This window comes from Sorex fumeus, unplaced genomic scaffold (genome assembly GCF_029834395.1).
Source record: "Sorex fumeus unplaced genomic scaffold, SorFum_2.1 ptg000131l, whole genome shotgun sequence".
NCBI classification, from domain to species: Eukaryota; Metazoa; Chordata; class Mammalia; order Eulipotyphla; family Soricidae; genus Sorex; species Sorex fumeus.
In genome coordinates this window covers 33465784-33482394 of record NW_026606188.1, presented here as the reverse complement: position 1 = coordinate 33482394, position 16611 = coordinate 33465784, and positions in this window count along the sequence as shown.

Genomic DNA, 16611 nt, shown 5'->3' with positions numbered 1-16611 from the left:
TTATTTCACTGTATTATGATACATGTCAGAAATTAATTAAAATCTTATTTTTAATTTGAATCAAATAACATTGAAAAGTAATGAAGGTTTGAGCATTTCAGATGACTCAACTTTTAGACTGAGAATGTGGGTAGTTGGATTGTGAGGGAGGGGGTGTCAAAGTCAAAAGTCAGGCACTAATTGCATTGCCAATACTTACATTAGTTACTTCTTTCTTTCACCCAAGATGCTCCTTGACTGTTTCAAAGAACATGCTCTTTTCCTGTTCTCCTGAGGGATATGGGCCGGGGATCTGTGAGAGGAATAGGGAGCTGGCTATCCTCTATTCACATCTTTAATTAATCCCCTGATGTTCACCCAGGGCTGGGAATCCAACAGGCATAAGAGCACCGTCAATCAACAAGAATGTTTCTGATTCTCTCACACAGGCTACATTTTTTTTCTCCTATTATTCACCATTCAAACTCTTTTCTCTGGCTTTTTTTCCTCCAGTGCTTTATATTCTTTGATAACTCCTCTTTATGCAACATCTTTAAAGCATTGTATCCTGTATATTTAAGAGGATCTGTAGAGGAAGAAGCATTAAACACATTCAGTCTGCCATATAAAACTGGATTTTTATAAATATTTTCAAATAAAACAAAACTATCAACAGCAAGGGAAAAAAATCACCGCACCTAAATTGTCTTGATTCTTTTATAGTTACAGGTTTTATTTGGTTTTTTACTTTTGGTTAGGTTGTGGAGAAATGGTCATGAAGAAGTTATTTTGAGTAACTGGTCGTTAACACCCAGAGATTCCATAATGCTCCTGATATGGGTACATCATACAAAAATAATTGACTAGTAAGTCATCAGAGAGCAAACTTTAAAAATTGAGGCAGTAACAAAGAATAGAGAAGAGGAAGCATAATAAAGATTAACAATCAAAAACCTTCACAAAGAAATCTAAGGCATTTAAAAAAAGAGCTGCTAATGTACAAAGAATATTTTAAAAGGATGCTAACTCTACATAACACATTGAAGAAAACACTCAAAATATGGAAAGGCTTCAAAGAGATTCACTTTTGCAAAGGAAAGAATATCAGAAATTGAAGACAAAGTAGCAGCAAGAATTTAAAGGGGGAAGGGAAAATAATCAAATAGAAAATGTGAGCAGAGTATATGAGAAATATAGACTCCATTAGAAGCAAAATATCAGGTATAGGAGTACCAGAAATTAAAGAGAGGGAAAAAAAGGAATATCATACCCAAAGTAAAAATAGATGAGAAATTTCCACATCTAAAGAAAGAACTGACTACACATCAAGGAAGTCAAGAGAAGATTCAATATTTTGACCCCCCAAAATATCTAGATCAAGACATATTTTGGTTAAATTATCAAACAAAAACAATAAAAATTAATATTAAAGTCTGATAAATAAAAGAAAAACTAGCAAGTGAAGCACCTCATTAATCAGAATTTTCAGCAGAAGCCTTATAACTACAAGGAAGTACACTAATATCTTAACATTGAAAGAGAAAATCTACTATCTAAGAATACTCACCAAAATTGTCCATCCATTCTGATGGAGAAATAATTATCTTCAGATAAATGAGAGCTAATAGTGCTTATCACCATCGTATCTCTTCTATAAAAAATGTTTAAAGGACAGACCAGAGAAACAGGACAGTGGATGAGGCACTTGCCCGGCAGGGAGCCAAGTCTGTTTTGATTCCTGTGTTTCCCAGAACCCAGCCAGAAGTGACTCCTGAGTACAGAGCCAGTAGGAAACCCTACATACAACCAGTCGTGTCCCCCCAAAGTCAAAAAATGTTGAAAGAAATGCTTTCATGTGAAAAAAAATAAACAGAAATACACAAAATCTTATTCCATGAAATCATAATATTAAAACAGAAACAATAGTAACATGAGAAAAAAAAGGGAAGAAAATAATTGAACTGTTTAAATCCAATGATAATATTCTATTACAAGCACAGAAAAATTATTTTAGATATAAAATGTGTTATATCAATTGTAACCACTAAACAAAAACCTCACATACATTTAGAACAAAAAATAAAAAAAAAACAGAAAGAATCACTAAAGGAGATAATCTACATGAAAGAAATTTGAAAGCAAATGACATAAAGACAAAATAATATAAATCAAACAGAAAACAAAAGATAGATTGGCAATTAAGTACCATATATCAACAAAGTCTCCAATGGAGACGTTTCTGGGCCCGCTCGAGCATATATCAACAATCATCTTAAAAATTAACTGTCAATCCTTCCTCAGAGTTTGGGAATCCATGCTCAGTGGTCTTCTGCCTGTAAATTTTCAATTGTCAGTGCCTTGCAATTTTCAACACTAGTTAGTAGGTAAAGTGACACCCATAATGTCCCTTTCAGTATCTGTACTGCTAAACACAATACCCAAAAGGAGATAGAGAAAGAGAGAAAAAGAGAAAGAGAGAGAGAGAGAGAGAGAGAGAGAGAGAGAGGGAGAGAGAGAGAGAGAAGAGGAAAAGTGGAGGAAAGGGAAGGAGGGAAACTGGGAACATTGAGACATTGATGGTGGGCAGTACACTAGTGAAGGGACCAGTGTTGGAATATTGAATAACTGAAACCCAATCCTGAACAACTTTGTAACTCTATGTCACACGGTGATTCAATTTAAAAAAAAAAGTAAATGATCAGAAATCATCAAACAAAAGGTACAGAATGCATCCATAGATTTCAAAAAGAGGAGATCTCTATACTATGCTTACAAAAGTCCTTCATCATATAAAAAGAATAACATAGTCTCAGAATGAAAGTCTGGAGCAAGACTTTCCATGTCAATAATGTATAGAGAAGGGCAGAAACTCTTATTCTACTTTCTGATCAAATATGGTAATTGAGACAAATTGACTATCATATATTGAAAAAGGATTAATTCAGCAATGGTTATAAATATAGAGTCGCCAAAATATGCAAAAACAAACAAACAAACAAACAACAATTGGATAGCAGTAGATATCAAAGATATCAATGGATACATTGATAACAAAATATAATAGAGGATCTTAACAATTTACAATACAATTTACAGTAATGGAGATGCAATTCAAGAACAAACAAATAACAGGCAAATAATGGGATTAAACAAAGAGATGAACTTAATGGATACAAAATCCTTATACAGAAATAAATACTTATTTAATATTATAAAATATACATGGACTCTAAAGAGAGATCGAATTTTAACACATATTTGCAAATATTGAATGTCCAAATAAATGTATGAAGTTATAAAGCTTATTGAACACATTTTCTAATCATAGTGGTATGAGATTAGAAATAAACAAAAGAAAGTTGTAAAAAAGCCTCAATTTTTGGAAAGTAAACCAGTGGTTTTTGATCTTTTACACCTGAAGATTGACAGTGGAAACTGCTGTCAATTAAGTTGCAAGAGCCTTTTCACAAATTAACAAAAACTTTATTCCAAAAGGCACTAATCCACAGACCAGTGATTGAAAACTTTTGAATATAACGACATAAATCCAAATAATTCAGGTTAATGAATAAATTATAAGAGAAATGATAAAATATGTCCAAAGAATAACAAAACTGACGATTTATCAAATCATGTGATATGTAGCAATAGCTCTCTTGAAAGTTGTTCGTTATATAAAACCATATATTTTTGTTTTACATTTTATTGCTTTTTATTTTGTATTTTGTAATTTTTATAATTTTATATTTATTTAAATAAATTTTAAAATATTATTTTATATTTTACTACTATAAACAATTTTAAGACAAAACTTCATATCTTGTTTATAGCACTTTAAAGTTTGTATAATTGACCTACTCTTCTGAAATTTTCTGCATCAACTAGTTGCCCTCAGGAATTTTCTTTTTTACCCTCCTGAAGATGATAACAAAAGAAAAAATAAAAAATAAAGTTAAATAATCAATGCATTCATTTTCTATTGATACAACAAAATACTACACACTAATTTTAGACACCATCGCTGTTTTTAATTTGATTTTATTACATTTAGCAATTATAGATTAGGTCTTTGCAATAATGTTTATGTTTATGTTTTATTTTGTTGAGGTGGAATTGGGCCACAACAATGATTATTCAGGGACTATTCCTGGACCTGCACTAAATGTGACAGCTAGCAGGGTTCAAGGACATTATGCAATGGTGGGAATCAAATTAGAATGGGCTACATGCAAAGCTTTCAACGGTGCTAGGGCTTATTACTGGTTTTATACTGAGGGGTCACTCTTGTTGGTACTAAGGAGATCATAAACAGTGTCAGGGATCAGGTGGATCAACTGTGTGCACGTCTTAACTCCATGCTATCTTGAGGGTATTAAACAGGTATTTGTGACTTAATTTTTACACAGCACTTCTAAATTTTCCTCCCAATTTTATAAATTGTGTTTATTCATTATTTTTAAAGAAATATATTTAAGTCACCATGATTTATAATTTTACAGTACTGTTAGTTATAAGGTTTCATATATACAACAATTTAGTACCATGCCCATTCACTTCACTAGAGCTTTTGTTTCCTTCCACTATTTCTTCAGCATTTGAATCCATTTTCAAAGATACTAAAAGCAAACATGAATAAATGGGACTACATGAAAACAAAAAGGTTTACAAGGCCAAATTAAAAAAAAAAATCCGTGCTTAAATAAGAAGATAACACTTCATGGGACAAATTGACAGTACTGTGGGCACAGCGTTTGCCTTGCACATAGTGGGTCTAGTTTCAGTTGCCAGCACCTCATAAGTTCCTTGAGCACTGCCAAAGTAATTCCCTAATGCAGAGTCAGAATAGCCGTTGAACATTGTGGAGTATGGCCCAAATCCCTGCCCTCCACCCCAATGACACCTCTTCAAAATATATGATACAACATCCACCACCAAATTACCAATGTCCTTCAGCCATAGTCTATAAATCCTTATCTTTCTCTCTCCTCCACAACTTCACTTTTATAAACAAACTTTTTTAACTTCAATATTCTCTAAAAATACACGAATCTTTTTCAAATATAAATTAACATTGTATTCAGTACTTCTCTATATAAATCGATGAATAACACAGGTTATCTCATCTTTGAATTGCTGAAACAATCTTTCAGTTAAGTATTTGTATATATTGTATATATTTATAATGTATGTTTTTGTTTGCATTTATACCATTATATTTTTACCCATAACTGATAGCTGAATTAATTAAACAACAATAGTTTAATTTAATTAAAACTTGTAAATACTGTAGAGTTTTCTCTTCTATGAATTAAATATTATAATGGAAATTACTATTTTTCTGTTCCTTCTTTCAAATTCTACAAGTAAAAGGCACCAGTTTTCAATGTAATCATTTTAAAGTTGTTTTGATATAGTGAGATCATATTATTTTTCTAATTTGAAAACACAAACACATAATTTATTCTATAATTGCTTAATATAATAGAAGTAGAAAAAAAGTTTTTTTACTAGAAAATAAAATGTATTTTGTAAGAAATCTATTATGTTCTGTGAATTTTTTAAGTTGTAGCTGAACTAATTATCTAAAGGAAACATTAAACATTTTCTCTTTTGTATGGCAGACTTTCAATGTAATTCCTATGCTATTTACTAGCATAATGTAAAAGATGGATTGGATTTAATAAGTCTAAGAGTAGATCTATCATCTGTATAAAGTTAAGCATACATAATAAAGTAAAAAGAAAATAACAGCTACCAGATTTTATATTGCTAGACCATTTTTTAAAATTAAACAAATGCATCTTATTTCTTTTCAAAACTATGTAAGTACTTTTTGACGTTAAACTGATACAATTTGTTTATGGAAGTTCTAGCTACTAAGGGCCAAATAAAAATTCTTTTCAATTGCACATGATACATTCAGGACAGACCACATAGTGAGACATGCATCAATAAAGTCATGAAGATTTAAATCATACCAGCTATATATTAGAATTACAAGGCTATAAAGAAATTAACCATAAGAGAAAAGTTGACAAAGGTTGGTGGGAGAGACATCGCACAGTGCAAGTACACAGTCTTTGAATTACATTAAGGAAGGAGTGTCTCCAGAGCATCATAGGATGTGGAACGAAACAGCAACAAAAGGAACCTGGAAAACATTCTAATATAGGGTGACTAGATAATGATCTGCTCAATAATTATCGTGCGAAAAGAAATAAAATTCTGTAAACAATATTGAAGGCAAGCTATCTGAACATATGGACCACAGAGAATGCTAAAAGGAGATTTGCAACTTTAAAGGCTCACATTAGGAAACAAGGAAAATCTCAAACATACAATATGATTTCAAATATAAATGAACTGGAAAAAGAAGAAATGCATTCTAAAGTTAGTAGAAAAAAGGAAATAATAAATTGAAAAATTAAAAACTCCACATTTCTGCCACATTCACTATTGATATTATAAAAAATCCAAAGGAGATTTAATTTTGAAGAACGAGCAATGTAGACTTATGTAGCACACACACACACACACACACACACACACACGTAATATTCAGTATATTGGGGATGTATAATATCTATGGCAGTATATTTAATTCTGTTTTTTTTCCTTTGGGTCCTATTTTTTATATGGGCTTTTAAATATAATCTTAAGAAGGAGCATATCATTTATTCAACCTTTTTTCAGTTAGTCATTATTGTTTAATTTCCTCTAATTGCTCCAAATTTGGCCCATGAGGTATCTCTTATAAGAACCACCTATCCTTTTAAAATGATCATATTATTAATCACTGAATAGTTCCTCCTTACTGGCACAAGATATGTTTGGCTCCCTTTCTGTAATAACTTCCCCAAACTTAGAATTGGTAATTACCTCAACGACTCCAAATTTCTTTGATATATATATGTATAATTTTTATTTTCCAAAATGCTAACGCTACCAGAAAACAAAACGGAAGGATTGTTGTTCTCAATGATCTTTCTAGTTTTAGGAGAATAATAATACGATTTAATACTGACCCTTTAATTTTATGCAAAACCCTGAAAATTTACAAGTAAAACGTATTCAATAAAAAATCATAGAAAAATCAAAAGTCTAAAATATATGAAAAGCCTGTTCATGACTGCAAAGTAATAGAATATTTTAAAAAATCATCTAAACCCAGAAATATTTAAATGTTGAAAAGAAAAGCATTACACATAGCTACAGTCTATAGATAGATAATTTGATACAAGCAGGTATCTAGATAAATTAGAGACTTATTTATGAAACACTAATACAGAGAACTAGAAGAATCTGTAACTTATAGCACAGCTGTAGGGCGTTTGCCTTGCATGCGGCCAATCTGGTTTCCATTCCTCCTTCTCTCTCGGAGAGCGCAGCCAGCTACTAAGAGTATCCCGCCCACTAGGCAGAGCCTGGCAAGCTCCCCATGGCTTATTTGATATGCCAAAAACAGTAAGGACAAGTCTCACAATGGAGACATTACTGGTGCCTGCTTGAGCAAATCGATGAACAATGGGAGGACAGTGCTACAGTGCTACGGAAACTGGAGAGATACAGTTAAGGCATATGGCCTTTTGTGTGAACGTTCATTCAGTCAGAAGCGCTGAGACAAGGAACACTAAAGAAATTTATGTCATGGAGGGTCCTGTAGCACTGTATTTGAGTTTGCATCCCAAAGACAAACAGGGCCAGCACCTGAAATCGACATTCCAAAGACTTGTCTGGGTCAGAGCTGAGAATCTACATGTCAAAGCTCAGGCTGGGCTTCTGTGAGAAAAGGAGAAACTGACTCTTTCAATAAAGGAAAAAGATGTTCAACTTCATCCAAACCAGTCAGGATAATGGAGAAATCTCACCCATTCTCATGGGTCCCTATGTTCCTGTCCATTGTACGGTACAGTCTACATGGGCTCATCCTGATAGCTCAGTCAGCCCCAACAATGGCCTACATGTGATTGACCCCAGTTCATTCCACATGGTACCCCATGTTTTGGGGGCAGTGCTGAGTTCAGTTCAAGAGACCCCGAGCATCTCCAGGTTTGTGGTCTTAGAGGATCCTGAGCACCACTGAGGAGTCCTAGGTATTCCCCCAAGAAGCACCATATCTTGAGGACCTAGCACTGAACACTGACTGTATTGGTTGGCTGAGTATATCATCATAAAGAACTCTAACACCACCAAAGCAACCAATTGGGAACACCCCTGCCCCAAATAATTCATCCTTATTGGCATCCTGTTAAAGTGAATGTACCAGGCACAGGAATAACAACTTAAATATTTGCTTAGACTTTGAAGTCTCTTATGAATAAATTGATTACCATAATTTCCTGAGAGATCGGTAACTCTGGATGCTGGAAATATAGTACAGTGGGGAGGGTGTTTTCCATGCACTTGGCAGGTGGAAGTTCAATACCTGACATCTCAAATATTCCCTTATCCATAAGCACAGACTGTGGGTAAGCCCTAGGCACCACTGTGAGTGGTGCAAAAAGCAAAAATGAAAAGGTAAAAAAGGGAAATAAAGGAAGAGGTGGGGAGGAGAGGAAAGGTGGGGGAAGGAAGAGAGGGGAGGAGAAGAGATGAGAGGAGGGGAGGAGAGGGGAGAGGGAGAGGGAGAAAAGAGAGGAGAGAAGAAGGGAATGCAAAGAAAAAATCCATCTCTGGTATAGGACATCTACAAAATCTAGACACTCTGGTCGAGAATGGGCACTGGTGGAGGGCTGGGTATTCGATCATGGTATAACTGAAACCCAAGCACAAAAGTTTGTAAGTCTACAACTGTACCTCATGGTGTTTCACTAATAAAAATTTAAGAAAAAAATCTAGACACTCAACAAGATAGCATACACAATGATGAACGATCACGATCACGATCACGACCATCCTGTTATTCGTTGATTGCCTCGAGCAGGCCCCAGTAATGTCTCCTTCCTCCTATACCTGAGATTTTTTAAAAGGTGCCATATTCAAGGCTCTTTCAGGGTTAGGAGAATGAGACCCATCATTGTTACTGGTATTTGGCATATTGGGTATGCCACGGGGAGTTTGCCAGACTCTGCCGTGAGGGCAGGTTACATTCGGTAGCCTGCCAGTTTGTCCAAAGTAGGAATGAGATAATAAGATGTCGCTTCCAGGAGCTGGGTTTTACAGTCTCTGAGTCTTGGCATTGATGGGATTACACGGGGCCAGGGGGCCAGTTGGTGGGTGTGACCCCTGCCTACTGGAATTTGGAGGATCTGGGTCGAGGATGCTCAGCCCCGATCTGAGTAGGCTTGGAGATCTCAGCCCCGGGACCCGCATGCCTTTGTTTCTCTGCCGGTACCTTCATGCGTGTGGAGAGTGGTCTCAGCATTGTGGTTCTGGAGGTCTTCTGCTGCCGGAACCCTGGTTGGGATGGGGAGGGAAACTCAACCCGCTTCCCTCCAAGGGGCCCCGGCGAGGACAGCCAGGCGCGGGGGCAGGAGACTCTGCACAATGATGAACATTCACAATGATGAACATTTAATTGAAAACAAAATAATAAATAAATAAACTGTACCATGTGATATAATAGGATGTTGTGACTAATAACCAGAGGAAAAATTAGACAATATAACCAGACTCAGCAATAATAAGGAAATTGTAATTAGATGTCAAAAATTAAAAAAAAAACTCTTTGAACATATTTAAGCAATAAAATATATAGAGAAATAGGGACTATGGCACTTCTAGAAACAAAATCTGAAACAACTGGGATTAAATATTAGTGGATGACTTTTTACACAATTAGACAAGGCCCGAGCTTGAGCGGGCCCAGTAACGTCTCTATTGGAGACTTTGTTGTTACTGTGTTTGTCATATCGAATACATCTTGGGGAGCTTGCCAGGCTCTGCCGTGCGGGCAAGATTAGTCTAAACATTTTTTTCCTTAAATTTATATTAGTGAAACACCATGTGGTACATTTGTAGACTTACAAATTTTTGTGCTTGGGTTTCAGTTATACAATGATCGAATATTCATCCCTACACCAGTGCCCATTCTCCACCACCACTGATCCCAATATCCCTCACACCCCCCATTCTCCCATCCTACCCTACCTCTGTGGCAGAGAGAGGTAGGGTAGGATGTTATCTCTCCTTTTGAGTGCTGTGGTTTGCAAAAGAGACGTCAAGAGATTGAGTGGCAATCACGTTCGCTCTATAGTCTACTCTCCTCATGCATTTCCCATCCTGAGAGAAACTTCCCAACACCCTTTATTTGGTGCTCCCTTCTCTATCTGAGCTTCCTTTTCCCCTAGCATGTGCGACTGGCCTCAAAGCCATGGAGTAATCCTCCTGGTACTTATCTCGGTTATTCTTGGGTGTTAGTCTCCTATTTTGTTACTTTATAAACATTTTTTAAATGCTTTAGAAAGAAAATTTTTAATACTAAGATTGGAAATAGAACCACAAAAACTGAATGAGAGTGAAACTAAACTAGGAAACATTAAGAGATTCTCCGAGTTCTGTGGAGAAGGCTCAAACAGTGTAATTGTAGGTAACCAAGAGGAGAAAAGGAAATAGGAACAAAACTAAGAAATGACATGTGCTCCCCTCTTAAACTAACACATCTCTTAAAACAAAATTCAGAAAAAAAATTAACAGCATCCTTAAAAGCTGAAATAAATACTGTCAAAATTGGTATTATATTTCACAAGCCATCTGTTAAAAAGAATTTCCAAATTTTAAGATAGCAAAAGCTGAATGAATCTTGAATCCATTAGCCAGCACTCTTAAAATGCTAAAGAAAATTCTTTAGGCTTAATATATTGATGGATGATTCTAGCTATAACTACAATATACTATTAGTATAATATTTAAATAAAAATTATTTGAGGGTTTAATTATTTAAAAAAATAAAACACATAAAATATTAAAGGGAGAAGTGTAATAATTTTAAATTTGTAAATAATTCTATAATCATTTAAATGGAGATGGCTATATGTTGTTATAAGCACAATAAAGATAGATATAGGTAAATATGTAGATACAGATTGAAATGAAGTTATAGCAACTCTGATAAACATTTAATCAGGACAAAGAAGTATAGCTAATAAAGGAGAATTATCTAGCTATTATTCACTGCTACATATTATACATAGTTTAATATCCAGTGCATCAAGCAAGTGTTTGTGTCTAGAAGAGAAGTGTGTCTTTTAAGTACGGTGAGGCAAATATCTGAAGATAGGAGACATGACATAGTAAATATGTCATATATGACTGAATTTCAAAAGTAGCTTTAGATATACATAAGTGGTATTATAAAGAAAAAGTGGCATGAGATTTCATTCCAGGCAAAATATTATAACTAATGGAGAAAAGAATGGAGTATAGGTTAAAATTTTGCTCTCTGATTTCTTTCAAAAATAGGAGTTTCTAAAACCTTTTGTTTTTGCCATGTTCTAACAATTCTTACTATTTTGATGAAAATGTATCTGCTTAAATCATAATGAGGTACTTAAGAGCAAATTCTGAATATGTCTTATGAAAAATTTCCTTCTCAAATTAATAAACCTTCTGAGTTCAGTATTTTATTGATAATTTTTATTTTGAATTATTTCATTGATTTTGGACATTACCTTTGCATTTATTTGTGATGTATTATATGCTTTTACGTATTTTTGGATTACATCATGACTTGGGAGTTTTATTCCTATCTTTATGATAAAGAATATTGTATATAAGATTGTTATTATTTATTCCTCTCCTCTTTGGAATAATTTCCTGAAGGAAACATTTGGGTCTAAAATTTCTATTAAAGGCTTTTCAGGCACTCCACAAATATTTATTGGTGCAGAAATCAATTATATAACAAACTGTAAACAATATAATGTTAAGAGAATATTGGTTAAGTACAGTAGTAAGCCTCTCTAAGGCATTTGCCTTGCACGTGGCCGACCTGGGCAACCTGGGTTTGCTTTCTCCAACCCTCTCAGAGAGCCCAGCAAGCTACTGAGAGTATCTCGCCCGCAGGGTAAAGCCTGGCAAGCTACCCGTGACGTATTCGATGTGCCAAACACAGTAACAAGTCTCAGAATGGAGACGTTACTGTGCTCGCTAGAGCAAATTGATGAACAAAGGGAGGACAGTGCTACAATGCTATTGTAAGATAATACTTTGCATTTTTAAATAAATATGATGCTATCACATTATTGCTACTTATATAATAAGTTTTAGAAAATTGTGCTTTTAATAAATTACTCTATTTTAAAGTATAAAATTTTATTGGAAAAATTATACATATGATTTTCTAATTATAATTTTAATGATTTCAGAAATTATATTGGAGCTGCAGGATTTAAAGTCCCTCTTTATCTTAATTAGATGAATCTGGTCCTATTATCTATTTATTCCCTTAGTTAGTCTAATACTTTTTATTTACAATCGGGAGCAGTGTATAAAGACTCTGGAGATTTCAGATGCTATTTTTATGACAGTGAGTTCACCTTTACTTCTGCTAAGAGCATAAATTAATGGCTTTCTTAATCTAGAGAAATTCAATCTAAATTACAGGTCTTCTAAACCTAAGTAAACTCCTAATTTTCCTAAAACGATTTTTTTCCAAAAAGTTCCTAATTCCTGGCATATCTTTTATCATGAATACTATTAGAGTGCAAGTAATTTCATTCTGAGTTTTAAATGTCTTTACCTCATCTGATTATCTTACAACCTTATAGATGTCCAAAATGGGAAATGTTTATGAGGGAAAACAGTTCATTCATTCTACTCAAATCTACTTAGTCTTCCCAGTTCCATTAAACTGCTCAAATCTCTGCCCTATTCTAGAAACACACCTATTTAAATGCTAATTCTCAATTCTCAGGATTGGCAAATACACACTTGAAAAAACTTACAGGTGATCAACTTATCTTTAACTATAACTATGAGATATAATTTAGCAGATGGTGTTTGTATTTTATCAATGCTATTTCATCAGTACATTTTTCTATTATAATTAATTATATCCTCCTTAAAAACTGTTTCTTAATATAAAAAATCACTCAAACTCTAGTCCAACAAAATTTCCACAGGCCCCATACACATTCTAATTTTTGTACAAGCCCTTAAATTTAGATATGACATTGTGCCCCAGAAAATCAAGTACCTAGGAATTACCTTAACCAAGGAAGTAAAGGACCTGTACAAAGAAAACTACAAAATGCTACTTCAGGAAATAATAGAGGACACGAGGAAATGGAAAAATATCCCCTGTTCATGGATGGGGAGAATCAACATTGTGAAAATGGCAGTACTTCCCAAGGCACTGTACAAATTCAATGCAATCCCTATAAGGATACCCATGACATTCTTCAAAGAAATGGAGCAAACACTCCTGAAATTTATATGGAACAATAAGACCCCACGAATAGCTAAAGAAATTCTTGGGAAAAAGAAAATGGGAGGAATCAACCTCCCTAACTTCAAGCTCTACTACAAAGTAGTAATAATCAAAACAGCATGGTACTGGAACAAAGGCAGAGCTGCAGACCAATGGAACAGAGTTGAATATACTGACATCTCATCCCAAACATATAATCATCTAATGTTTGATAAGGGGGCAAGAAAAGTGAAATGGAGCAGGGAAATCCTCTTTAATAAATTGTTCTGGCAAAACTGGACGGCTACATGCAAAAAAGTGGGCTCAGATCTCTGCCTAACACCATGCACAAAAGTAAGATCGAAATGGATTTATGACCTCAACATCAGACCGGAATCCATAATGTTTATTGAAGACAAAGTTGGCAAAACTCTCCATGATATTGAAGTTAATGGTTTTTTCAAAGATGTCACGCCACTGGCCGAGCAAGTGAAAACAGAGATAGACAAATAGGACTATTTTAAACTAAGAAGCTTCTGCACCTCAAAAGAAACAGTGACCAAAATACAAAGACAGCCTACAGAATGGGAAAGAATATTCACCAAATACACATTTGACAAGGGGTTGATATTAAGGATATACAAGGTACTGGTTAAACTCCACAAGAAGAAAGCACCCAACCACATCAAAAAATGGGGCGAGGAAATGCACAGAAACTTTCACAAAGAAGAAATCCAAATGGCAAAAAGGCACATGAGAAAATGCTCTACATCACTCATCATCAGAGAGATGCAGATCAAAACAACAATGAGATATCATTTCACACCACAGAGATTGGCCCACATCCACAAGAACAAAAGCAACCGGTGCTGGCGCAGATGTGGCGAGAAAGGGACCCTCCTTCACTGCTGGTGGGAATGCCGGCTGGTCCAACCCTTTTGGAAAACAGTATGGACGATTCTCAAAAAATTAGAATTTGATCTCCCATTTGACCCAGCTATAGCACTCCTGGGAATATATCCCAGAGAGGCAAAAAGGTTTAGTCGAAGTGACATCTGCAATTGTTTGTTCATTGCAGCACTCTTTACAATAGCCAGAATCTGGAAAAAACCTGAGTGCCCGAGAACAAATGACTGGTTAAAGAAACTTTGGTACATTTACACAATGGAGTACTATGTGGCTGTTAGAAAAGATGAAGTTATGAAATTTACATACAAGTGGTACTACATGGAAAGTATCATGTTAAGCGAAATGAGTCAGAATGAGCGGGATAGACACAGAAAGATTGCATTCATCTGGTGAACATAAAGCAACAAAACGGGAGACCAACACCCGGGAATGGCTGAGATTAGTACCAGGAATTTTGCTCCATGACTTGAAGGCCAGCCACATGTGCTAGGTGAAAATGAAGCTCAGATAGAGAAAAGAGCACCAAAAAAAGGGTGTTGTGAGGACCCTCCCAGGGTGGGAGAGACATGCTAAAAGTAGTCTATAGACCAAACATGATTGCCATTCAATGCCTCTCTTGCAAAACACAGTACCCAAAAGAAGAGAGAGAGAGCAAGGGGGAATGCCCTGCCACAGAGGCAGGGTGGGCCGGGGGGGATGGGGGTGGGAGGGATGCAGGGACCCGTGGTCGGGGAGGATGGGCACTGGTGGAGGGTTGGGTACTTGATCATTGTATAACTGAAACCCAAGCACAAAAATTTATAAGTCTATAACTGTACCTCATGGTGTTTCACTAATAAAATAAATGATAAAAAAATAAATTTAGATGTGACTTTTCAATCTTTGTAGAAATCCCTGAATGTGGGGTAAAATTGGGGGTGAGGTTGAAAGATATGGCTCTACTTTTCCTTTCATTATTTTAAATTCCTATAGTCACCACAGGTGTCTCTTTAATCACTTTAAATTTCTGAGTTCTTGGCTCAGTTTCTATCTCTCTTGCTAGCTCCTTAGCTGATGTGACTTTGGTTTAAAAAGATTAACAATTGATAAAATAAAATAATAATTTCTCACTACAAAAGTTTATTTGCAATGCTGTATAGCACAACATAATTTACAGGTGTTTCAGTTATAATAAAGTAAAATCACTCATTTATTTTTAACAAATATTTATATGCATGACAATATTTATGGCTATATCTCATATTATCTCTCCACTCACCTCATTACCCAATACCCTGCTCCCTTCATCTTACCTGTCTTGTCCTTATGATGATTATAGAACACCTTTCCCACTACCTAAAGAGAATAAATTTTCTATATTCCTACATTCCCTATCATATGCTAAACACTAAATGATAGCTTCCTTTGTGGCAGTGTGTAAGGTAAGGTAAGGTAAGGTAAAGGCCCTCCCGTTGATCGTCGATTTGCTCAAGCGGGCCCAGTAACGTCTCCATTGGAGACTTTGTTGTTACTGTGTCTGGCAGTGTGTAGAAAAATATACTTTATTTTTAGAATAAAATATAGTTTGCAATTTCATCTATAAAGGCTAAGTTGAACCCTGTCTTCCTTAATCACAAAGTTCAATACTATATTAAAAGGGAAGACACTTTTTATCTCCTATCGCTTCCATTGAATAAATGATCAGATATAAACCAATAATAAAATATTATTTACTATACCTATATATTAGTGCAGAGAAGAATAATTGAGATATAATAGCATCACTTCTGCCTAAATTATACTCAGTATCACATGATATTTCTAAAGAACAAACTACACAGGTATTCAAGGAATAATCTTTACTCACTGGAATACAAGTTTTGTGTGTAAAAAAAACTAAAGGTAAAGGTAAAGGCCCTCCCGTTGATCGTCGATTTGCTCGAGCGGGCCCAGTAACGTCTCCATTGGAGACTTTGTTGTTACTGTGTTTGGCATATCGAATACTCTCGGTAGCTTGCCAGGCTCTCCGAGAGGGGCGGAGGAATCGAACTCGGGTCGGCCATGTTGGCCGCTTGTAAGGCGAATGCCCTACCCGCTGTGCTAATTGCTTTTATTTCAATATCCAACGTTCCTTGAGTGGCAAAAATTGTGTAATAAGCAGTATACAAGTATTTTACTTGAGCACAAATCTGAAGAAATTATTTGGTGATAGAATTATTTGAAGTTTGAGTGTTAATTTTTCTGGCTGATTTACTGTTATTGGAAACCAAAGTATTCAATACCTATTTAAAAATGTAAAATAATATAAACATACCTCACATGTGGGCTCTTTACGATATATCACAGATCACAGATCATCCTATTATTCGTCGATTGCCTCGAGCAGGCCCCAGTAA